The sequence below is a fragment of the Sinocyclocheilus grahami genome, unplaced genomic scaffold (assembly GCF_001515645.1).
Source record: "Sinocyclocheilus grahami isolate Dianchi unplaced genomic scaffold, SAMN03320097.WGS_v1.1 scaffold521.1, whole genome shotgun sequence".
NCBI classification, from domain to species: domain Eukaryota; kingdom Metazoa; phylum Chordata; class Actinopteri; order Cypriniformes; family Cyprinidae; genus Sinocyclocheilus; species Sinocyclocheilus grahami.
In genome coordinates, this window is record NW_015505700.1 from 1104914 (window position 1) to 1129783 (window position 24870).

The following is a 24870-nucleotide window of genomic DNA, read 5'->3' on the forward strand; positions in this document are numbered from 1 at the left end:
TGATGGTCAGTCAGTCCCAGACACTGTGTCTGTGAATGTAGCCTTTGGCAGAGACACTCTACCTCATTTTGGTAATCTCCTCAGGGCAATAGACTACCTGTCCCCCAACACTATGGAGAGATATCGCTTCCCCCAGGCTTCAATGACTCGTCCATTATATTCCACTCTGGTGTCGTAATGACCCCTTATTATGCTGTTTGGACACAAACTAGAGTGACAGCACTGCAATTAAGAGTCACAGAGGACCCTGCAGACCACCTCAACTTGCTGTGCACAAGCACCACTGGCCACTATCACGTCCCTCCCCCAGAACCTTGTCCTGTGATCAGAATCTTGGAATTTTGGTTGAAATTTTAAGGCTGTGATATGTGGTTCACAGACCCAGATTCAGAATGTCAGCTATTCAGTTTATATAGCATTCCTGGATTGAAGGCCACCTGTCTGTTGTTTTGTTCAGCCCAATATTTTAGATGTTTTTATGCTGTAGCATTTGGTGTCTAAATATGCCACATTGGTCAGTGCTATAAACCTTGTGAAAAATATATATATATATATATATATATATATATATATATACAAAACGCATGCATGTATATATTTAAGAAAAATATGTTATGTTTATATATTAAATATATTTTTATATAATATAAATATAAGAATTTAAATATATAAATGTATATACATGTAATTATTTTCAAAATATATACTGTATGTGTGTGTATATTTATATATACATAATAAATATAAATAGTACATAATGCATATATTATGTAAGCAAAAACTTTTATTTTGGATGCGATTAATCGCGATTAATCGTTTGACAGCACTAATATAAAGATGCACTTAGGTCTGACTTAAGTGAGTAAAAAAAAAATCCCTCTTAAATATTTGCATGTCATATAAATGTAAACTACAATGCCGTTTTAATTAATAGCAATTAACATGCAATAATTTGGCGTTATTACAAAGTGCACTTTTTAAAAGTTAAAGAAAGAGTCATAAAAGTGTACTCTTTTTAAGCATGCTTAAGTAGCCTTGCATTTCATTAATATAATATTATCTGAAATGACAGTTAAGATTTCAGGTACACTACAAGTGCACATTTAATACAATTAAGTGTACTTCTTTTTCACAAAGGTACCTTAGTGGCCAGTCAGTACTGAATACAATTTTTATAACTTGTTTGTTTACCATCTTTGATGATTTTGACATTGTAATTGAGCTCATCAAAATTAATGGTGGCATTGGTATCTTTGTGAAGGTATCTTAGTCATCATTATAATGGAGCCCATACCAGCTCTAGCATCAGATGCATGCCTAGGATGTCTTAAAATGCTAAGGTAGGCTGCGTATTAGGTTTGGGAACAAAGCTTAAGTTCTCCACTGAGGAAGAGCCCTGAGGAACCAAGGAGTTGTTGTAGTTAGTTAGCTTAGTGGCAGGGCAGCTTATCTGATTAGAGTGTGTTTGCCTGACCTCTGCCTCTCTAATGTATTTCACGCTGAGGTGTCTTGAATTGAGAGCGTGTGCTGGCATAATATGGAGCAGAGCTATGTGCCACATACACACACACACACACACACACACACTGATGTGTGTTTGATTATGAGATGAAGACCCTCTCCCCAGCTGCTGGAGTTTCATTTGCCATGGCAACTCTTTGATTGACTGAAGATAGATTTGAAGGATAGGAGCAGTTATGGCAGGTCACTAACAGAATAAGGCCTTTTGATTGGATGATTGACTGCTTTGTTCATGCCAATGACTGATGAGTTGTTTTACTGGATATTAAACTCCGGCATGCCACTGTATGCATGAAATGCATGAAATTTCCTTATCCACGCACTACATTTCAGAAATAAATTTATACTTTATTATGATGGTCAGTCAGTCCCAGACACTGTGTCTGTGAATGTAGCCTTTGGCAGAGACACTCTACCTCATTTTGGTAATCTCCTCAGGGCAATAGACTACCTGTCCCCCAACACTATGGAGAGATATCGCTTCCCCCAGGCTTCAATGACTCGTCCATTATATTCCACTCTGGTGTCGTAATGACCCCTTATTATGCTGTTTGGACACAAACTAGAGTGACAGCACTGCAATTAAGAGTCACAGAGGACCCTGCAGACCACCTCAACTTGCTGTGCACAAGCACCACTGGCCACTATCACGTCCCTCCCCCAGAACCTTGTCCTGTGATCAGAATCTTGGAATTTTGGTTGAAATTTTAAGGCTGTGATATGTGGTTCACAGACCCAGATTCAGAATGTCAGCTATTCAGTTTATATAGCATTCCTGGATTGAAGGCCACCTGTCTGTTGTTTTGTTCAGCCCAATATTTTAGATGTTTTTATGCTGTAGCATTTGGTGTCTAAATATGCCACATTGGTCAGTGCTATAAACCTTGTGAAAAATCACTACAATTTGCAAACCATGAAATATTATGGAAATAATATACTTTAAAAGAGTATCCTTAAGTGTGAACCGATTGTACTGTTTTCAGACACTTAATTGAAATAAATTTATACTTTATTATTTCAGCAAGGATGCATTAAATTGATCAAAAGTGGCAGTAAATACATTTATAATGTAAAATAAATCTATTTCAAATAAACACGTTTCTATTCACCAAAGAATCCTAAAAAAAGTTTTATGGTTTACACAAAAATATGAAGCAGCACATCTGATTTTAACACTGATAATAATAAGAAATGTTCTTTAAAGTCGGCATGAAATCAAAATTGACAATTCTTATTTTTTTTGATGGAATACTGTAGTGTTTATTATAAATAATTTATCCGTGTATTTTTATTTTTTTTTATTCATGTGCCCTCGTAATCTTTAATCAAAAACGTTAAGGGTGCAAGGGTGGAGCTATCTGGAACTGCCAACATCTGCAGTCACATCAGTGACGTTTGCGGGGAAAAGCTGAAGCTGATGCTTCTTTATAGCACTTTATAACTTTAAAGCACTGACACCAGTCATGAGGGAGTATGTTACCCTTAAACATTGAAAATATATTAAGATATTACGACAACATTACTCTTAGGACATCGCAAACTATTTTTTTTTTTTCATGAATATGACTTAACTTGTCTCATTATGTTATATTATTGCCAAATATTGGATTCATTTTTTTTTATCATTAAAGGGCTCAATGATCTGAGGTCATACACCTCAGTTTTTGAAAGTATGTTACCCTTAAACATTGAAAATATATTAAGATATTACGACAACATTACTCTTAGGACATCGCAAACTATTTTTTTTTTTTCATGAATATGACTTAACTTGATGGAGGACGCGCTCAGTCTCTCTCTCTCTCTCTTTCTCGCATGTTTTGTGCCGTTGATCGTCGTCGTCATCCTTAATAAATAAAACATTTATTCATGCTTGGGTGTCAGCGGTGAATCCAGTGGAGAGAAAACCCCCACCACTAACTGCAAACTGGCATCTTGGATCTGCCTCCATTTTGTTTGCAACGCTCCCAACTTCCAACGATCCAATACATTTCCGAAGGACGAAATCAAGTCACTCACTCTCATTTCAGATGCCGTTTCACTCGGATATATGTCACAGTAGAGAAGAAAAGACAATCGCAACTTCTGTTTCATGCCGACTTTAACACTAGAGCAGCATATTAGAATGATTTCTGAAGGATCATGTGACACTGAAGATGAGTAATGATGCTGAAAATTCAGCTTTGCATCAGAGGAATAAATTATATTTCAAAATATATTAAAATAGAAAACAGTTATTTTAAATTGCTGTGAATGTAGCCTTTGGCAGAGACACTCTACCTCATTTTGGTAATCTCCTCAGGGCAATAGACTACCTGTCCCCCCACACTATGGAGAGATATCGCTTCCCCCAAGGTTCAATGACTCTTCCATTATATTCCACTCTGGTGTCGTAATGACCCCTTATTATGCTGTTTGGACACAAACTGGAGTGACAGCACTGCAATTAAGAGTCACAGAGGACCCTGCAGACCACCTCAACTTGCTGTGCACAAGCACCACTGGCCACTATCACGTCCCTCCCCCAGAACCTTGTCCTGTGATCAGAATCTTGGAATTTTGGTTGAAATTTTAAGGCTGTGATGTGTGGTTCACAGACCCAGATTCAGAATGTCAGCTATTCAGTTTATATAGCATTCCTAGATTGAAGGCCACCTGTCTGTTGTTATGTTCAGCCCAATATTTTAGATGTTTTTATGCTGTAGCATTTGGTGTCTAAATATGCCACATTGGTCAGTGCTATAAACCTTGTGAAAAATAACTACAATTTGCAAACCATGAAATATTATGGAAATAATATACTTTAAAAGAGTATCCTTAAGTGTGAACCGATTGTACTGTTTTCAGACACTTAATCACAAGTTATTTGAAGTTAAATTAAAATGTATTATAGTTTAAATTTATATTAACCCTCATGTAGTGTTCCTGACTTTGCTCACACATATAACAACTTACCCCAAACATTGATAATTGTTGTACTTTTTTGGGATTTTTTTCTTCTTGCACTTAAAATTGCTTTGTAAATTTCTCATTATGTTATATTATTGCCAAATATTGGATTCATTTTTTTTTATCATTAAAGGGCTCAATGATCTGAGGTCATACACCTCAGTTTTTGAATGAAAAAAAGCATTATTTGTGAATAATTTTTTAAATGTTCAATCAAAAACTGAGGTGCATAAGCTCAGACTTTGAGTCCTATCATCAACCAGTTCCAAAAAGAAAAGAAAAAACACACAAAACCTGTGCTTGAAAGAAAACAAGTTGATAATTAGGCCTACAACCAATCAATTTCCAAAAAGAAATACAAAAGATATTTTGAAGCACCAAACAACACTGAACCTCATTAGCTTTCAATGTATGAATAAAACATTCTTCAAAATATCTTTTGTATATTAATTAGTTTAGCTTAACCAGCGAAGTCAAAATTAAAATGCAGGTCAGCTGACTAAGCGTTGCTTGTAAATAGCTTTGCTTTGCTATAGGCCAACACTAAACCAGCTCTAACCAGTTTAGACCAGCATGCCTACAGTTGAAAATCCCCCCTTTGGTTTTCTACAAGTGGTCCATCTCCTCCTTATACAGTCTCTGGCCTGCACGCTGATCACGCTTTCTCAGCTGGAGCTCTGAGATGTGCTATCCTCAATTCAACAGGCTCTTGTTGTAGGAGGACACAATATGTCTCTGCATGAAGAGAAATGTTGAGAGAAAAAGCATGTTTAATATACAGCCAAGCAAACCTGTGAGTCAGAGCTACGTGATGAAAGGACGACTCCTGCAGAGCACAGATGCTGTATCAATTCATGATTTGTTCACTGCACGGTCCTCGGTTTGACCTCTCTTTAAGTCGACCTCAATCAATAGCAATAATCTTACTTGTTAAGTTGCAACCAAACAAACTGATGTGCGTTAAAAGAGCATCTTTAAATGCTTGAAATGTATCTCTTGATTTGTGACCCATTTTTTAGGTTCCAAAAGATTCGTTTTTCAATTGTACCGTAGGTGTGTGCGGGACTGAGTTCACCGAGTTACATTGTAGCCTTGTTTTATGTAATATTTCACGTACAACAGAAGCTCCATATTTAATGTGGCATTTATTACCTTCTGTTGCAGGTTGCAGAGAGGTTGAAAGTAAAGGTTTTCCCGTGATTACTCAGTCTGGGTCAGCAAACACGTCTCTTCTGCATCATAGAGCTTCCAAGACGCATTCTGGTGAGTCATCGGTGGAGGTTTATTTTTTTATTATCTGAAATATTATTCTGAAGGCCTTTTCCCATAGTTTGTTTCGATGATATGTTGTGCGCAGGTCAAGCATTGTGAGGTTCAAACACTTAAACTTTGACCCCATTGGCTGCTGACCATTTGAAGCACAGCCAAAGATTACTGGACAATTTACATGATTACGTGGGCGGTGTTGGCATGAAAATGAACAAGATGGATAGAGACTGATCTTGTGCGTCTAGATACAATAAGGTGCAAACTGCCAATGGTGGGTGCATTGAAATGGCCGGGATTTTTTTTGTAGTATTTAGAATTTTTTTTATGAATAAATATATATTTTTGTCCTTGTGACAATGGGATTATTTAGCTGTTTTCCCTGTATAATTGAGACAATCTGTGCAGCACTGTCATTGTGTCAATCATAGATATGCAAGATGAGCCAGTCTCTTTCTATCTAGAAAATGGCACCTGTGAGTAAGAAAGGATGGACACATTGTGCTTCTTACCAACATTTTATGTTTGGGTGGCTTACTGTGAGGAATCTTTCCAACCCAGGCTCATGAAAAATAAATTCCAGTGGCAATATTTTTGCAGAAATTATATTTTGTTGCTTCTTGCATGTTTGGTGGTAGCTTGAAAGTGAACAGTTCAGTGAGTGGCTCTAAAAAGCATGTTCAATGTTCTTTAAAACATGACCATGCTAACATTTCATTATTTGGAATGAATCAACTCTACACTAAACCCAACTGATAGTGTTAAAGAAAGAAAACGTGAGATAAAAGCACATTTGCTCAAGCAACCATGCCGTTTTGCCTTGATTTTACATGATTTGGCTTTTTTGTTGTACAGTGTTTTGTGGAACTTGTTTTCGAGCGCACGACATCACAAGTGCAATGCTATACCAGGTGCGCTACTGAGCAATTTGACACATTGGAAAAGACACACATATGGAGCTGGTTATGTGATGCACATTAAAATGTATTAGTTTACAAATCATGCACTATGATAAAAGTGCTTTGAGGTGATACCATAGTATTGTGTAAGTATCCACACGGAAATATGTCTTTATTAATCAATAATCTGCCCCAAAATTTGTGAGAAAAGCAAAAAAAGTTGTTGGTGTTTAACTACCACGAGTGTTCATTTCAGCTGGAAATTTCTTCTGATTGTTAAAGTGTTTTTTAGAAGATATGCAAGTCACGGCAGATCTTTTCTTCGGTACACAGTTTGTTTTGATTTTGTTGCTACAAGTTATTGGTAAGTGGTTTAATTGGCAGTTGCTAATTTTGTACGACACAATGTCAAGGCATATCTTTTTCAAATTTTCAGAGCAATCGGCAAGACTTTCCTTTCTAAACTCATATATGTTTACTCTTTGTGTTGTCTATGTTCAAGGTTTAATGTCTAGACATCTTACTTAGCAGCCCTGCCATGATGTGATCTGCAAAGCTTTTCATGCGGAGGTTAAAGTGGCACATGATGTTTTTGTCAAGAGATGTGTTGGAGCTCAGACATGAGTCATGTGAAAGGGCCTTAACACCTACAAATGACGAAAAAAGTCACCATGTCAGATCAGCAAATGTTAAATAAAGCTGTTTATTTGCTCAGAATCAAGCTGGTCATCGTGGTTGTCAGGGAAACAAATCAATGAAATGCTAAAGCCCTAAACAGCTCACTTAAATGTTATGTATTCCCATCTAAAGTGCAGGGATGCACACTTACATACTTTTATATCCACAAACAAACAATCCGTGCAACTAGAACATTTAAAAGGGTGCATTAGCTGAGCTCATGAAATATTGATTGTTACTCATTATTTAGTTTTATCTCTGATAATGGCTTTTGGGTGCTTTGCTATCAGACTCTGTAGAGGATCTGTTATGTCTCCGGTCGAGCCGTTGCATCTTCTGGATTGGAGATCAATTTACATCCGCTTTCAGGAAGTAGATATCGAAATGTTTAGCACTGATGTATTAGAAGCAGCTGATGGTTCATCTGTTGCAAATGTGGTGTTTGTTTCATCAAAAAGAACCCAGTGATTCTTTTTGTGCTGGAACGCTACTGATGCTGATGGTTTCTACAGTGTGTAGGCAGGTTGCTAGAAAATGAGCGTGTGTGGAGGTTGTGCAGACCACAACCCACAGGCTGCCCTTGGCTTCGAGGAGGCTGAGAAACAATAAAGGCTCCTGAGAGCCCCTGCTGATAAACACAGCTTAGACCGGCATGGATTTCCATGCTGGTCCAGGTTGGTCTGTGTGGGTTAGAGCTGGTAATGAAAGATCAACCTCTGAGCAATACAGATTTTCTCTGGGAACCAGAAAGACCTCCAGAAATTACATATTTCACCAGAAAGGCCATGTTGTTTACCTGTACTGTAAAACTTGTGAAGCTGGTTTTTCTGATGAAACTAGAAGTCTTGCTGGTTCCCAGAGGAAAGTGCACAGAGCTTGCTCTTCCATAGCTGAGGAGACTTGCAGTTATTTTTCATGCAAGTTCGTCTCAGGTTTATATCTAAAAAATTAGGATTTTGTTGATAGCACAGCCCCATAACCCAACCAAATTTTTCTCTATTCCATTTTAATGGTTAAATTAAATTTTAGTAATCAAAAACCATGTCTAATTGATTGAAATCATGAAACTTTTTTCAATTTTTTAAACGTTTAACAAGACAACATTTTTTGGCACCAATGAAATTTGGGCTGTTGCTTTTAAGAAATACTTGAAAATGGATATACGAGCAAGTCAGAACATATCTGCATTTGTGCAACTTGAGATTGTAGATGATGCAACTCTATGCTATCCTGAAGAACATTTTTCTGCACATCGCTCAGGAGACTTGGAGCTTTTTTTCATTTAACTTTCAACTTTATTTCAGGTTCAACCCTAAAATGATTTAGAAGAAATAAAAGTAGACATAACTTAAACAGCTTTTACTTAGAGTAAGAGTATAAAGCTATACAATTAATATAGCTCAGATCATTTGGCAAAGACTTGCTTGGAAGAACTCTATGAGGAGAAACATATGAGATTATTTGGGGTTTTCATTTTCTCTCCATTTATTTTCAGTTCTGTCTATGAGAAACCATGAAGATAGTTAAGAAGCTCACAAGTTCCTATTGTAGCCTGACTTCATGCTGCTCTGACCTTTCACCTTTCATCATGTGTGAGTCAGCAGACCCTCTTGCTCTCCCACAAGGTGCACAACACATATAAGAAAAGGCCCTCCATAAAATAGAGCAAATAAATCATGTTCAATCTCTGAGCCCTTAGGGTTCAAAACAGGATATGTTCTTTTAGGGTGTTTTATAGCCATTTCTAGTTGTTAAAGGAACTTTTATCCCAGTTTCCCGCCGGTACCCCCTGTGTTAATACCTGGTGGTGTTCTCTTTCAACGCTGAATTGGATTGCTTAGGCTTTCGGCGGCGAAACTCGGATAAGCGTGGCAGATGCAAGCTCTAAAGACTGTCCCAGGGCCGTGCTGGTGTGGAGCAGAGCTATCTCTGACAGAATGAGAGATTGCAGGAGCTAGTTCAGATGAGCCTACTGGAGATCACTTTGTTTTGAAGGGCGGTGAAGAGGAGGGGAACGCAATGTGATTCATGCTCCCCTAATGGAAAGCTCTCAGTGCCCTGGAGTACGCACTTCAGTACAACACACTTCCACTTTTCATCCACAGGAAAAACTTTTCTTGCCCCCTTTAGAAGGTAGAGGAATAGGGAAAAAATGCTTTTCTCACATGCAGGCCTCGTAAACGCCACACGATCTTTTGACACCCTGTTAACCCTACCTTCTGAAAACAGATAGTGGCCTGCAGGGATTTAGTCAAGGCTTCTGCTGTCATCCTTTATCATAATTTGATGAAATGTATCACCGTTGGCCTGAAATGCATCTCTGATCGAATTATAGGAGTTCAAACGGAGTGTCTTATGCAAATGACTTCGGTTTGATGAAAAAAGTAACAGAAGCAGATGTCTTTTTAGCCGTACCAGGTCAATTTATGGGGGTTTCAGCCGTGTCTCAGTGGAATGAGCGTTCCCTCCTCTTTCACTCACATAATTGAAGAACAAACTCCTTTAAGCATTTGACTGACCCGTGATCTCTCGAACTCAGTTCTTTGCAAGGGTCTGAGAGGCGTTTGCAAGAAGTGAATTTAAAGTGAATTGAACTCCACCATCTCGGGTGTTAAGGTTTGGCTAGTTAGCTTTGCCAGTCCTAGGCAATTTAGATGCCATGACTAATTTTGCAGTTAAAAATCATGGTTCTACAAGAGCATATTAAAAACATTGTACCCTGAAAAAGGCCTTCTTTCAGTTTTATGCAAAAAAAGATTTAATGAGATTGAAGAAATTACAACAGCAATATCATATAAAGGATTTTTATGCATTTGGCAGACACTTTCATCCTTGGTGTTGCTGATGCCTTGCCCTGTGCCAGCTGATCCACAGAAATATATACTGCTTTTGTATTGAAATAATAATAATAATAATAATAAAAACAAAAAAATAATATTATTAATATTAATAAATTATGCTTAGTTATATGTTGCTTGATTCAGAAGGGCTAATAAAAATTATAAATAATTTAAATAACAATAAATAAATAATAATAATAATAATGATGACAGAAAAATGTGATAATAATTATAAATTCAGTATGGCTTATAAAAAATAAAAATATTTATATACCAATAACAATAAATCAACAAAACTATTTACTTGTATGAATTATTATTATAAGTTTTATTTATTTTTTTAAAAAGGCTGCATTCCAACAAAAAAAAAGTGTTATGGAAAGTTGACTGGGACATAGTCAACTACAATGGACCAAAAATAGGTCAGGGACCTTAAAAGAGATGTGGGTTCATGTTTTGGTTCAGAGATTTAGGTTATTTTAAAGAAGACTGTAATGTCTGTTTTAGTAGCACTCATTTTTTTGTCCTTGTGTTCTTTTTTTTTTTTTAGAAAACATATCACGCCCAGTAATGTATCCTCAAACACAAGATGGCATCCAAAAAAGCTTTCATATCTGGTTCGCCTGATAATGCTAACTGGCTCCTGTGAGATCCAGTAAAATCCTTCAACGTCTGAGCGGGAGTGAGTGTGTGTGTGTGTGTGTGTCATTGATGGTGAAAGAGAGTTAGAGATGCTGTTTGTAAATGAGAGATGACAGTGTGAGACATGGCAGCTCCCTCTCAGTTTTATCCGATTCGTAGTTGTTATGTGCAAATAGGCTCATGAATTATGCAAAGGCAGGTTAAATGATGTCACAGATGCAGAATAAGCTCAGTGTTTGTTATTGATATGCATGTGCTGCTTCCGTGAACGTGGGTGTGTTTACTGTGAGGGGAAGTGAGTGCATGAAGCCTCCTGCTATTTTGTGGGCTATGAAACTGGGAGACATGCACGCCTCGGTTGGATAGTGAGATCGAGAAGATTTAAAGAGACGAGTTAGTCTCTGTAGCCACAGAAGTGGCGTCCCAGTAGATAGATAGTTAGTGAACCCAAGATCTGGCTGAAAGCAATATTGGCAGTTTCCGTTCCCCCGCTCACAATCTGCTGTCTATTTACCAAGTTGAAGGCCAGGCTGCCTGCACAAACTCCCAGGTTCAAAACACTGTTGTTATATAGGATAGCTTCAGCTTTTCTTTGTGGAAAATGAATGCGTAAGAATATAGATTAAGGTCTACTCAGGGCGAGATGGAAAGTCCTCTGACCTTCTAGACTGCCGACTTATTCTTATACAATAGACTTTTTAAACAGCTTGTGAATGTGTCTATCGACTTTCGCTGTGAAGCCCATGTAGCCTGATTGGATCTTGCACCGCACCATCTGAGACCAGAACAAAAGATATTCTGCGTAAGTGGTCATGATTAATTCTCAGAAGGTCACAGCAGATGTCCAGCAGAGCTACAGCCCTGGACATGAGGTGTTAGCACTGCAGACCTTTCAAAGGCCTTCACAGCCACAGTCAAATTATGTGTTCAGGTACTGGTGGTTTGAATCGCTCTCCCATGCTGCTGTTGAGAACACATCAGAAATCTGCCTCAGATTTCATTTTTCATTTCGGAAATTGCATGACCGTGGGAGCCTGGCCAGGGACCAGCAGACATGAAGTCAGTAGATGAACCTTGCTCAAAATGATAGATGGAGATGGTGAGTTTGCATTTGTCATTAGTTATTTGATCCTGATTCATTGGAAAAAACACACCTCTACCTACATTTTTACAAAACTCATATATATACTGAATACATATACAAAACTTTGCATACAATTCACTGCAGTTTCCAGCTGAAAAAGGAACACTAGTGGGAGTAAAACACCAACAACACTGAATCCTATTCACATACATTATGATTACAAGGGTAGATGATCAGTTGACTCTTTCCCCACAACTGATGGAACTTTCTGCCATTTATGATGACACTTCACTGCCATTGATGGAATTTTCTGGCAATCCATGTTTTCAGTGTTATATGGTAGGGGGCGCTATTACGGTTCTTCTGAAATGGTACAGAATCTCTGGATCTAAATATTTACACACATGTAATCTAACATGACCATCCAACATTCAACAGCATATAAATAAAATCTGCATAACATTACTGAATCCACGGAGATGGACTGTGCAAGCTTTGAGGGTGTTGATGGGCATGATTTACTTCATCTATGTTTTGATCGTCGTTCTGAATCCGATCTGGACCTATCTTTGACAAAAATGTTATTTTCTTGGCTTTTTCTTCAAAATGTTGCTTTTTTTAAATGAAACTTACACACATTCGAGTGTTGATAAACAAGAAGTATGAAGCTAAAACTTTTTTTGTTTAAAAGCAGTGACTTTCTTCTTTCTTTTGATATATCGTATGTTCAAATAATAAATCTTACAACAAAATATTCTGAGTGCCATCGATTTTTGTGAAACTGATCAAAAATTCTGGTGCTGGCTAGCAACTTAAAAAAACATGCTGGCACCACATTTTGTGGAAAAATCGGCACAGGCACGTTTATCCATGGGGCCTGGGTTGAATTTTTGATCACATTTCATTTCCAAACTGCCACCATACCACAGCTAGCCTATATTAAAACATTGTCAGATTCACATAATCTTTTTTGGATAAAACTGAACGTGCTTTTAGTGCCAGTCACTGGAAACATGAAAGAAGCAACGTAATGTAATTTTGCAGAAATGTTGCCACGGGCAACGTTTTCCAAATGTGCATGGATTACAGTTATTGATACTACCATGCTTCTGACCTCTTTGTCCTCCAGCAATAAGGGTTAAAGGTCACGTGTAGCTAATAAAAGGGATGTTGAGATAATGGATGGCTTCACCACAGAAATTTCTCACACGCTCAACACCCCTCAGCTACATATGACCTTTAACCCTTTATTTGCAAGGTGTGAGAAGCTCAGAAGAATCACGGTGCCAATAACTAATAACAGACACTAATAACAACTCTCTCCATCTGTCATACTGAGTGCACGCTCAGCATTTTCATCTCCATCCCTGGCGGGGTTCCCATGCTCATGGAAAAATGGGAAACAACAGGGAATTTTGAAATGGCTTGAAAAGTGTATGGAAATTAATCATATCTTAAAAAAAAGAACAGTTATGGAAAATAGACATATGGCGATTTATACAATACAGATTATAAAGCAGCTTCACGGTAATAGTATTCAAAATAATAGTATTAATGATCTTAAATTATGAAATAAATAAAATTTTAGCTCTAAAAAGGCAATGGTGTTATTATTCAGCTCAATTTAGTTCGGTGTGGATTCAATTTAGTTCAATGTTATGTCAATGTTAAGATTAAAATAATAGTTATATTTTTATTTATTTATTTATGTATTTGCTGTCTCTATAAAATAATTTTTAAATATCCATATCCAGTAATCATGACTGAATAATTCATGGAAAATCCTTGGAAGTTCATTAGTCAGTGTGTGGGAACCCTGCGCTGGCCAATCAGCTGCTAAGCTCGCATAATACCTCCCCCCTCACCATGGCAACAAGTTTGGTAACTATGGTCAACCTTTCAAAAAGCAGCCTTCTTAATTAGTGTGATTAGCACAATTAGTAAGAGAAACGGGCATAAAGAGGACATTCTTTTCTTTATAATGAAGCCGTTGGCTTAATGCGATGGTTTGTCTCGTTTAAGAGTTCAATAAGACTCTGGTGTGGATGTGAGGGTGTATGACGAGCTGATTAAGTTCACTCAGCGGAGGTAAGATGCTGTCTGTGTTATTTTAGTCACGTCTGAGGTCTCAGATACAGTCGCCGTTCGGGGATGCAAGCAGCTGACGCTGCGATTGGGTGAAACTCCATTTAGAAAAGCTGTCTGGAGCCAGAGATTGGAGTGACCGCAGACCGAAGGGAGACAGCACTTAGTAGAGTTTGCTAACCCGAAAGCCAAGCTCTCTTGCTTCTCATCCTGCACTTGTCGGGACTAAATAAATTGTCACTTTTCCATCAGCTTTATGTGTGTGCGCTTGCGTGTGTCAGTATCGATTATTTTTGCTCAACACCTCACGGTCCTCAAGCAATATTCTGTTCCCATCAGCCACTGAGAGTCCGGGCGAAGCACAATTCAGAGACTTTTTGACCTCTTGACCCTTGTAAATCCTCTGTGGTGGCCTAGGTGTTATATTTCTTGTTGTTTTGTCATGTCAAAGCCCTCTGTCCTGATGGTCCTCACGAGTTTGTTCACACTTAGGCAGGAGGATTAGAGAGTGTTTTTACTGCATGTTGGCATTGTTAACATCATTTCCTACACGAGTCCATGAGTCATAAAATGTGCTGGTGTCTGTATTCCGGCGAGAGAGAAAGACTGATGAACAGAATATAAGGGAAATAGTGAGAAAATTCATATGGCAAGTGTCAGGCAGAGTGTTTTAGTGGATATAGTAGCGGACAACAGAGGAAACTCTCCAGATGATTCAATGTTTATCCCTCGCACAATGACTAAACCGGAGATTAGTCCTTAAATGCTAAGCTCTGGGTTTCTACAGCTATTATTTTTCAGCGAATTCGTCACAGAGATTGTGATATTGTGTTCACGAGGATTATAAATATGCAGTTGTCGCAGCTTTATGTGTGTGCGCTTGCGTGTGTCAGTATCGATTATTTTTGCTCAACACCTCACGGTCCTCAAGCAATATTCTGTTCCCATCAGCCACTGAGAGTCCGGGCGAAGCACAGTTCAGAGACTTTTTGACCTCTTGACCCTTGTAAATCCTCTGTGGTGGCCTAGGTGTTATATTTCTTGTTGTTTTGTCATGTCAAAGCCCTCTGTCCTGATGGTCCTCACGAGTTTGTTCACACTTAGGCAGGAGGATTAGAGAGTGTTTTTACTGCATGTTGGCATTGTTAACATCATTTCCTACACGAGTCCATGAGTCATAAAATGTGCTGGTGTCTGTATTCCGGCGAGAGAGAAAGACAGATGAACAGAATATAAGGGAAATAGTGAGAAAATTCATATGGCAAGTGTCAGGCAGAGTGTTTTAGTGGATATAGTAGCGGACAACAGAGGAAACTCTCCAGATGATTCAGTGTTTATCCCTCGCACAATGACTAAACCGGAGATTAGTCCTTAAATGCTAAGCTCTGGGTTTCTACAGCTATTATTTTTCAGCGAATTCGTCACAGAGATTGTGATATTGTGTTCACGAGGATTATAAATATGCAGTTGTCGCAGCCATAAACACATATGCACCAACGTGTTGGGTGGTGCCACTCATGCGAGCGATGCAAGTTCAGCTCATGTCATTTCATGATTTATGAGTTATAATGCTTGATTCCCTCCATCATGCTCTGTTTATTCCTTACTACACTCTTAAAAATAAAGGTGCTTCACGATGCCATAGAAGAACCTTTTTGTCTAAATGGTTCCATAAAGAACCTTCAACATCTGAAGAACCTTTCTGTTTCACAAAAGGTTCTTTGTAGCGAAAGAAGGTTCTTCAGATTACAAAAAGGTAAGAAAGAGATGGTTCTTTAAAGAACCTTTGACTGAATGGTTCTTTGTGGAACCAAAAATGGTTCTTCTATGGCATCGCTTGAAGAACCTTTTGAAGCACCTTTAGTTTTAAGAGTGTATCTGCGAATTCCAAAATGAAAAGAAATCATATTTAGATTTCTGAAAATAATCAGTATAATCATGTAATGAGAACTGGACGTGTAAATGTGCTAAACTGCAATTCAAGTAATGGAAAAACAATGGGAAAATCTAATATTTTTTGCATTGTTACATTATTTTCATGACAAACAAGTCCTAGGCCCGATGAAATCCATTTTATTTAATGTTTTCTGGACGTGTAAACGAGAACTGGACGTGTAAATGTGCTAAACTGCAATTCAAGTAATGGAAAAACAATGGGAAAATCTAATATTTTTTGCATTGTTACATTATTTTCATGACAAACAAGTCCTAGGCCCGATGAAATCCATTTTATTTATTTATTCCCCCCCCCCAAATTCCATGTTTTCCATTAACAATTTTCAAGGTTCAGAATTCATAAAACAAACAATTTATCTAAGTTATTAAATGTTTTATCTTTTCAGAAATTCTGTGTATTTTTTCTAAATTCTGTGTTCAAAAACAGTGGTAAATCAAATGAATGAATAAGATTTTAACAATTTAATTAAGCTTTTAAATGTAATAAAATTAAAACTAAACAATTCCTTTTATGATACAATAGAGGTTTACTCTTTTAATTAAAACATGGACAAAAATTGTATGAGTTTGTCTGATATTCCTTTTAAAATAATGTTTTAATAATTTGTATTAATAATAATAATAATAATAATAATACTCAAAGAAGTACATTCTACTGTACAATAGTAATATATTTCTGTGATAATTACTGATTTTTTTCAGGTTGTAGAATAATTGTTGAATAATTTTATATTTTTGTTGCACTGTCTTTAATGTATTCTGATTTAAATATAATAATAATAATAATAATAATACTCAAAGAAGTACATTCTACTGTACAATAGTAATATATTTCTGTGATAATTACTGATTTTTTTCAGGTTGTAGAATAATTGTTGAATAATTTTATATTTTTGTCTTTAATGTATTCTGATTTAAATATTTTTTATTTAAACAATAATATAACAGTATTTAAACAAACTCTATTGTATAAAATTATCATTACAAAGTTAAAATATATATATATATATGTTGTGAAGTGCCAAAAAAAAAACAAGTCAAACATGTCACAATGCAAGAAAATGTCAGTTTTCCTAAAAGTGGGTTTACTTTTCTTAATGCAAAATCACTTCATTTATTTTCTTTTTGGATTTCTTGGATAAAATGTGAACTGGGCATTTTCATTAGGTTCACTCAATATACGTATATAAGTAGCCACTGTGTATGGTGATGTGATTCATCAGTTGCAGCCAGTTGCTATAGTGTGTGTGTGTGTGTGTGTGTGTGGCTTAAACAGTTGTTAGAGAAACCCAATGCATGCACAGGACTCCCCTTGGAGTGATAGATTAGTCTCATCTCCCTCCATGGTGTCTTGGTTTACTGTCACACCTTCCAGTTCCACCCCCAGGCTTCTCCAGTGACCTTTACTTCCTTAACGAGGAGAAAACATGAGGTGTTAACTTATCAAACATTCATTTAACTGTCATCTTATCCTCAGTACAACTGAGGCAAGGCAAAGCTGGTGCAGATTTATTGTCAAGGAGGAATGACCATCTCTGATAGCCACACTATCTCACAATAACCAAATATCGGTGAAAGAATAGTGTATGGTGCAGCATAATAGCTAATTTGCAATTAAACTGGATGGTTTGGTTGGTTGGATTAATAGTGTTGGCTAATATTTTTGACTATATTACATTGTGATTAATAATAAGGAGGTGAAAACTACAATGTTGCAACTTGGTGCAAGTTTAACACTAACCATTCAAAATGCAACCAGTGATTGGCAGACAATTCACATGGCATATGCGTTGCTTGCTTGGCATTAACAGCTCCAGCTTCACACATAGTTGATTTTTACACATTGTTTTGTCTCTCTAACAGTGTCTTTTAGAGTACAAAACGAGATGTTAAAAACTATGGTAACACTTTATTTTAAGGTGACAGTTATACACATTACATGTACTTACTATCTCTAATTTATTTTAATTTGTTACATTCATTATTAACAGAGTTTTAAGTAATTTAATTGATTTTAAATTAAAATGTTATCAATTGTTTCTTTAGTTTGTGTAGAACCTCCCCGAGGGAAAAAAAAAAGAGATTGGAAGAAAAAATATATATATTTGATGCATTGCATTTGCTACCTAATGTGTTGCATTCACCCAATAATTGTTTGCGGTTATGAAAATAATGTGAGGTGAGAGGAAAAACTATACACTTATTATATAAGATTATACAAGATTACTATACAAGATTATTGTAGTATTTTCACATTTAAATATGTTACATGCCATTCCATGTATTTGCAATTATTTGTGAAATTTACTAGCAGTCTCTGAGTGAAAATAGTTTAAGTAATCCTACACCAATTTTTTCAGTGTATTTCAATGCTTTTGCAAGAGAGTGCAAACATTTCTTAGCGAAATGCAAGTTTTGCGATCAAACACAACATTTCTTGGAGCAATTTTTGTCTATCCCATCTCATGTTTCTTCTTCACCATGTCCCCTCAGGGGCTCCATAGTTATGCTTTCCCTTCAATACTCTTTTCACCATGACGTTTTCACTGTGAAACGGTGAATATTCAACCTTGAATCCACGTAAATCGCTCCTCCGTGACACTATTTGCAGCACTTTCCATGTGGAGGTCAACGTATTTGTTGAGCAGAGTGTTTAAAAAAAACCATGGCATAAGTCACATCAAGGGGTCTTTAGATTAACATACACTAATGGGCTGCAAAATAAAACCAGGAACATTTTAATTCCATATTCTCTTTGTCCAATTTGGATACCAAATATCTTTGAGTCTTACAATGGAAGTTCACAGGAAGTGTGTAAATCACTGAAACAGTAATTTTCTTAGTGATACTGAGCAGAGCGTAGAGATGATGTGATTCATTAAGAGACCCTCCAGCTCGTCCACTGCGATAAGAGCTTCTAATGAGAGCCTGTAGAAATCTGAACGACAAAACAAGCCGTTTCATTGTCTGATAAGAATGCTTGATTACACTCGTCTGCGAGCGCATGCGTGTGACAATCTGTGCTGCAGGATCACGTTGCTGGTCAGTGGAGAGGCGAAGCTTCCAAGACTCCTGCATTCCTCCACAACCCATCTTTTGTCATGCAGCAACAGTTATTTGGAAGGTGACACCCTCCCCCCCCCCTCTTTCTCCTAAAGTCCATGCCAGTCATCTTTCAATAAAGGAAGAGAGGGAGGAACGGAGGAGGAGTGAGAGTGAATGAGCCAGCGGAGGTCAGGGCATTTAGTAAATCAGGTGTAGCAGAGGCTCAAAGACGGGCTGAAGGTTTTTCCTTCATGGCAAAGTCAGCAGCGGCCGAGTAACTTTAAAAGCAATTACAATAGAGCATAAAGAGAGATTTGGAGAAAGACAGAGCAAAAGAGAGAGGCTGAGAGGTGGCTTTAATCCGAACGCGAGACGTAAACCTGCCGTGGCACGCTTGCAGAAGGGTGGAGGGAAAGAGGGAGGAGTTTTTTTCCCTCCTTCCCTCTCAGAAACACATGAACTGACACAGGTAGAGCAGTTCAAAATTTGCCACTAGCGATTCATATCAGCCCAAAAGCTCATGCATGTCGGGCGCTGTAACTTCATTCAGCTGTCAGACTGTCGTCAAAGCGTGCTCAAGCTGCCGGACAGAAGAAGAGAAAGAGAGAGAGAGAGCAAGGGAGAGCCGGCCTTGGCGCTGAGCAGAGGTGAAGATAAGTGTGTTCTTTCTCCCCCTTTCAGCTCTCTGAATGCAGGCTTTGTGTATTTTTCTTTTTCTTGCTCTGTTTTTCTCCCTGGTGATACGAGTCTGTCTTCTATTGTAGTGTGAGGTATTGCCCCACTTTTTCTTCACTGTGTAAAAGTTGCTGTGTTTTTGTGGTGCAGAGATACTTGGGCTTTACAGCACTTCACAGCAGTGCAGCAGTGTGTGTGTGTGTGTGTGTTTGCTGTCTAATCGGTGTGTGGTGTTTGTTGAGGTGAGGTCCTTTGTGTGTCTGAGGGGGTTGGGTTACTTTAGGCCAGGGACAGCATTATTAGATAATCTTACAAATAATATATATAGGCTATGTATTTATAATTGCAACTTTTTTGTTTTGTTTTTGAAAGTATGTTATTCTCAGCAAGGCTGCATTTATTTCATCAAAAATACAATAATATTGTAAAATATTATTGCAGTGATTGTGACACTGAAGACTGTAGTAATGGCTGCTGAAAATTCAGCTTTGCATACATTGAAAAATATATTTAAAGAGAAGACAGTTATTTTAATTGCTATAATATTTTGTAATAATATTACCGTTTGACTGTATTTTTGATCAAATAAATGCATAAAGAGACTTGCTTTAAAAACATGAAAAAAATAATTTATTCTTAATAATTCCAAACTATTTCACTGGCAAATATATATTCAGGTTAGTCTGTAGTAATTAGTAAATGGCTTTATTTTATTGTATAAATGTTTTATAATAATTTGTTATTTATAGTTATGTAAAGAAAAAAATTTAGAAATCTATGGTATATCCTCATTGAAATAGCTGTGTAAGTGCATGCATGTGTGTGTGTGTGTGAGATTACTTGAAGAAAGCAGGTTAGTCCTTTACCCAGTCAGCCTGTGTAACCATCTGAATGGTAAAGGTTCAGACAATGGCTTAATGATTTACATTTTAATTGTCATTAGCTGTGTAGACCTTTGTCATGTGACTTCACACTGGCTTGTTTCACTTAAAAAGAGCTTTGAGGTCAGCCTGGATTTCCTCATTGTGCGGAACAGAGAATTGTAATAGAAAACATTTCACAGGAAGCTCATCTTTATCACTTAAGATGTACTTCTTCTGTACTCACTCAGCTTAGTTCATCTGAAGTTGATCTGAAATGCCCCCTCTCATCTGTTGTTTTGTAGTTTAGATACTTTTTAAATGAAAAGGAGCTTTTTGTGGAAAGAGCTGTTTGCTGATGAACCCTTCAGAGTTGATCAATGTTCCTTTTAGGCACTTCTGATGTTGCTTCCATGCAGGCGAAAAAATGAATGAATGGGCTAAATGAATGGACATCTCTAACTGGAGTCATTGATTTTCAGTATGGTACTAAAGCTGGGAGGAATATGCAGCACTGATTAGTTAGCCAGACAAGGGCCGCATCCTTGAACAGTACAGAGATTCACGTTCATACTGGCTCCAAACACAATCCAAAAATAATGAGTGTTTCCAAACATACTGAAGCCTACAGAGGTTGAACTTTTTTGGGGATTGTTTTCTTGAGACCATGAGGAAGATAAGTCATAACAAAAACATAACACATCTTGACTAAACAAAGTCCTTGAGTAATATGAAGAAAAATGACAGTATTTTATGACCTCTAGATAACTTATAGTAGTAGTCAAAACCTGAAACTGTAGACTAAATATTTGCTATAAAAAGTTTGCCATAAAAAGGTATTAACAGTTTGAGGTCAGTATCATACTGGCTCCAAACACAATCCAAAAATAATGAGTGTTTCCAAACATACTGAAGCCTACAGAGGTTGAACTTTTTTTGGGATTGTTTTCTTGAGACCATGAGGAAGATAAGTCATAACAAAAACATAACACATCTTGACTAAACAAAGTCCTTGAGTAATATGAAGAAAAATAACAGTATTTTATGACCTCTAGATAACTTATAGTAGTAGTCAAAACCTGAAACTGTAGACTAAATATTTGCTATAAAAAGTTTGCCATAAAAAGGTATTAACAGTTTGAGGTCAGTATTTTTTTTTTAATGAATACTAGGATTGATATAGGCTAGGTAAGTGACAGTAAAGACATGTATAATATTACATTAAATGTTCTTTTGAACTTTCTATTCATCAAAAAATCCTTTAAAAATGACATATTCCATTCCATCCTTTGAGTGAGAGTGTAATGTTACAGGTCGGCCGATCTGGTTTTGTGGTTAAAGTGAACCTTTTCGACATGTTTCCGTGTTGTTGTTGCTCAGCAATGGCATGGACGCGATGTTGTCTGGGGGTTTGGCAAAAAGAGAGTGGGGCGGTGCTCGGGGTGGTGACTGAAGGCGGTGACTGTAGACTTTTTATGGAAGTCACAACGGTTTGTGAAAATCACAGCTACTTTATGCAGGCTGTGTCCATTTTACTGTGGACTGACTGTTTTGAAACTTATATGGTAGTTAAATAGCCCCTAGACCTCAGTTATCGTGAAAAAAGCCAGGAAATTTCAGTTTTGACAATATGGGACCTTTAACAGGTTTTTACTGTAGCCTTTTAATTTTTTTTTACAGTCGTTCATCAGATGTTGCTGAATATGCAGTGATATTTGATATTTTACAGGTGGTAGTATGTTAATGTGCTCAAATTATGACATCATAAACTAAATTCCTCCCATTTTAATGCTGTGCTCCAACTGGTAAATCATGGTGCTAGTAATGGAAAGGTCATGGGTTCTTAGACAGATGGCCTGATTATAAGAGTGATCAACATTAGATTGGCCATTTAAAGTTGAAGATGAAGATGGAACCAATTAAAAAAGCTTTGTGAGATGGTCTGTTGTCCTGCTGGAACTAGCCATCACAATATGGGTACACTGTGGTCATAAAGGGATGGACATGGTCAGCGACAATACTCTGTAGCATTTAAATTATGCTTAATTGGTACTAAGGGCCCCAAAGTGTGCCAAGAAATTATCCCTCACACCATTACACCACCAGCAGCCTGAACTGTTGATACAAGGCATGATAGATCCATGCTTTCATGTTGTTTACGCCCAATTCTGACCCAACCATTGAACATCTCAGCAGAAATCAAGACTCATCAGACCAGCAACCCTTTTTTCAATCTTCGATTGTCCAATCTTGATGAGCCTTTGCAAACTGTGGCGTCAGTTTTCTGTTCTTAGATGACAGGAGTGCTCTCCTTTATTTTTTTCTGCTGCTGTAGCCCATCTGCTTCAAGGTTCGACGTGTTGTGCATTCAGAGATGCTCTTCTGCATACCTCGGTTATTAGCGAGAGCTTATTTGAGTTAGTGTTGCCTTTCTATCAGCTTGAACCAGTCTGTCCATTCTCCTCTGACCTCTGAGCATTTTCGCCCACAGAACTGCCACTCGCTGGATATTTTCTCTTTTTTTCAGACCATTCTCTGTAAACCCTAGAGATGTTTGAGCATGAAAATCCCAGCAGATCAGCAGTTTCTGAAATACTCAGACCAGCCCGTCTGGCACCAGCAACCACGTTCAAAGTCGTTTAAATCACCTTTTTTAAATTTTTTACAAATTCTGACGCTCGGTTTGAACTTCAGCAGATTGTCTTGATGATATCTACATCCCTAAATGCATCGAGTTGCAGCCTCTATCTATCTTTAAAGTTTCTGTCAGTGATTTAAAAATCTTCTCCACAGGATTGATAAGTTTGGGAAGCTCTGCTCTGCGCCATGTGACGTGGTGATGCACAACTAAAGCACAAGTCTTTTTAAAGTACTAGTTGTGTCATGGATGGCAGCTCTTTCTTTCTCATTATCATCTATCACTCTGTCTGTATCTGTATCTCTCTCTCACGCTCACACACAGACGTATGATTGAGGCTTTGTGTTTTTTTTGACTATAAGACACTAAGAGATTGAAGCTGATTTGGTTTCCTGGCTTGGAAGAGAAAGATTAGCCGGATTTCAGGCCTCAAAGGGACAACTGCAGCATGTGAGGAGATATTAAGTGGAAAGAGAGGGATTGAGCAAGGGAGGGAGAGAGCAATGTTTTTGAAGATTAGCCCCTGAATGCACTGAGTATCAGACCGGGGGACGGACTCGCACACTGAGACTTTATGAGTGATATCCCAAGATCCCTTGCTGCAAAGCCACTGGAGAGAAGTTCTTAATGGCTGTCAGTTCTCCTCTGGTAGCTTAAAGATGGAAAGAGACATTTCAAACCTGGGTCTGTGCGGTTCAGTCTTCAAACCTTTTGAAGTTCACACACGCCTAGAGATTTTCTGTTGTTAGTTTGGGGCGCTAATGATCAGACGCTTGGCATGTCCCTGTTTTGTGCTCTTGCATTAAGCCAGCATCCAACAAATCTGTGCTCTGAGAGAAGAGGCAATACGACTAATTTTACAAATCCAAATAATCGGTCCAGCACATACTGTCAGCTGCCTTCTAACCAAAATAAAACCTCAAAAGTGATGGATTGAAACGCTCTGCTTTGGCAGCAACTCACTTAGGGGCCTTTGTGTTCAAAAACAGCTAGACGGCATGCAACAAAATGGAATAGAATGCAGTGGTTAAACTCCTTTTTACTTCTTTTAACACAGACTCTTTTTAACAGTCAAATACTAGCATAGTCATATCTAGCATATTTAAATCTACAAACAGTTGTAATAAATATTTTTGCACCCTGTGTGACCATAATATACTTAACATGTTGTTAGTATATTTTAGTATCATTTTCTGTTTTTATTTTTATATTTTGCATTTTTACTTACATTTTAGTTGAACTTTTAGTAATGTTGTTGTTTTTGTCATTTTATATATATTTTTTGGGTTTTCCTTGGCTGGCAATAGTATTTATTTTTCTTTAACAAACACTGCAATATCAAATAAGAAATGTGTTATGAGATATTTCAATATTTCATAGTAGCTGAAGGCATTTTAATGCAATTATATATATATATGCTACAAGTGAATTTAGGCATCACAACATTGTCATGTACAATATGAAACTTTTTTTTTCATTTTGACTGATTTACTTGACTGATTTACTAAAGATTAGATTTACAGGAACAGTGCTAAATTATTATTAATAATTATATTATTCATGTTTTCTAAGATTAACTTTAAGTGACTGTTAGATGATTGCAAAGGCGATCTAAAATCTGATATTGATACATGTAAATTAAAAAATCTCTAATATCAGCCAGTAGCTAATATGGTAAAAATGTATTGGGAAACCCAATGAACAAGGTATCTTAGAATGCAGTGTTTTTTTT

At 37.3% G+C, this 24870-nt stretch overlaps 1 protein-coding gene across 1 annotated transcript in view; it reads left to right on the forward strand.

Moving 5' to 3' along the window:
- The window catches only part of LOC107554994 (glycosyltransferase-like protein LARGE2), an 84319-nt gene that overhangs the window by 26577 nt on the left and 32872 nt on the right, over window positions 1-24870 (forward strand). Inside the window, exon 2 of the mRNA XM_016237682.1 lies at window positions 5635-5733. The gene's annotated coding sequence lies outside the window, so the exon portion shown is untranslated. The remainder of the gene's footprint in view (window positions 1-5634; window positions 5734-24870) is intronic.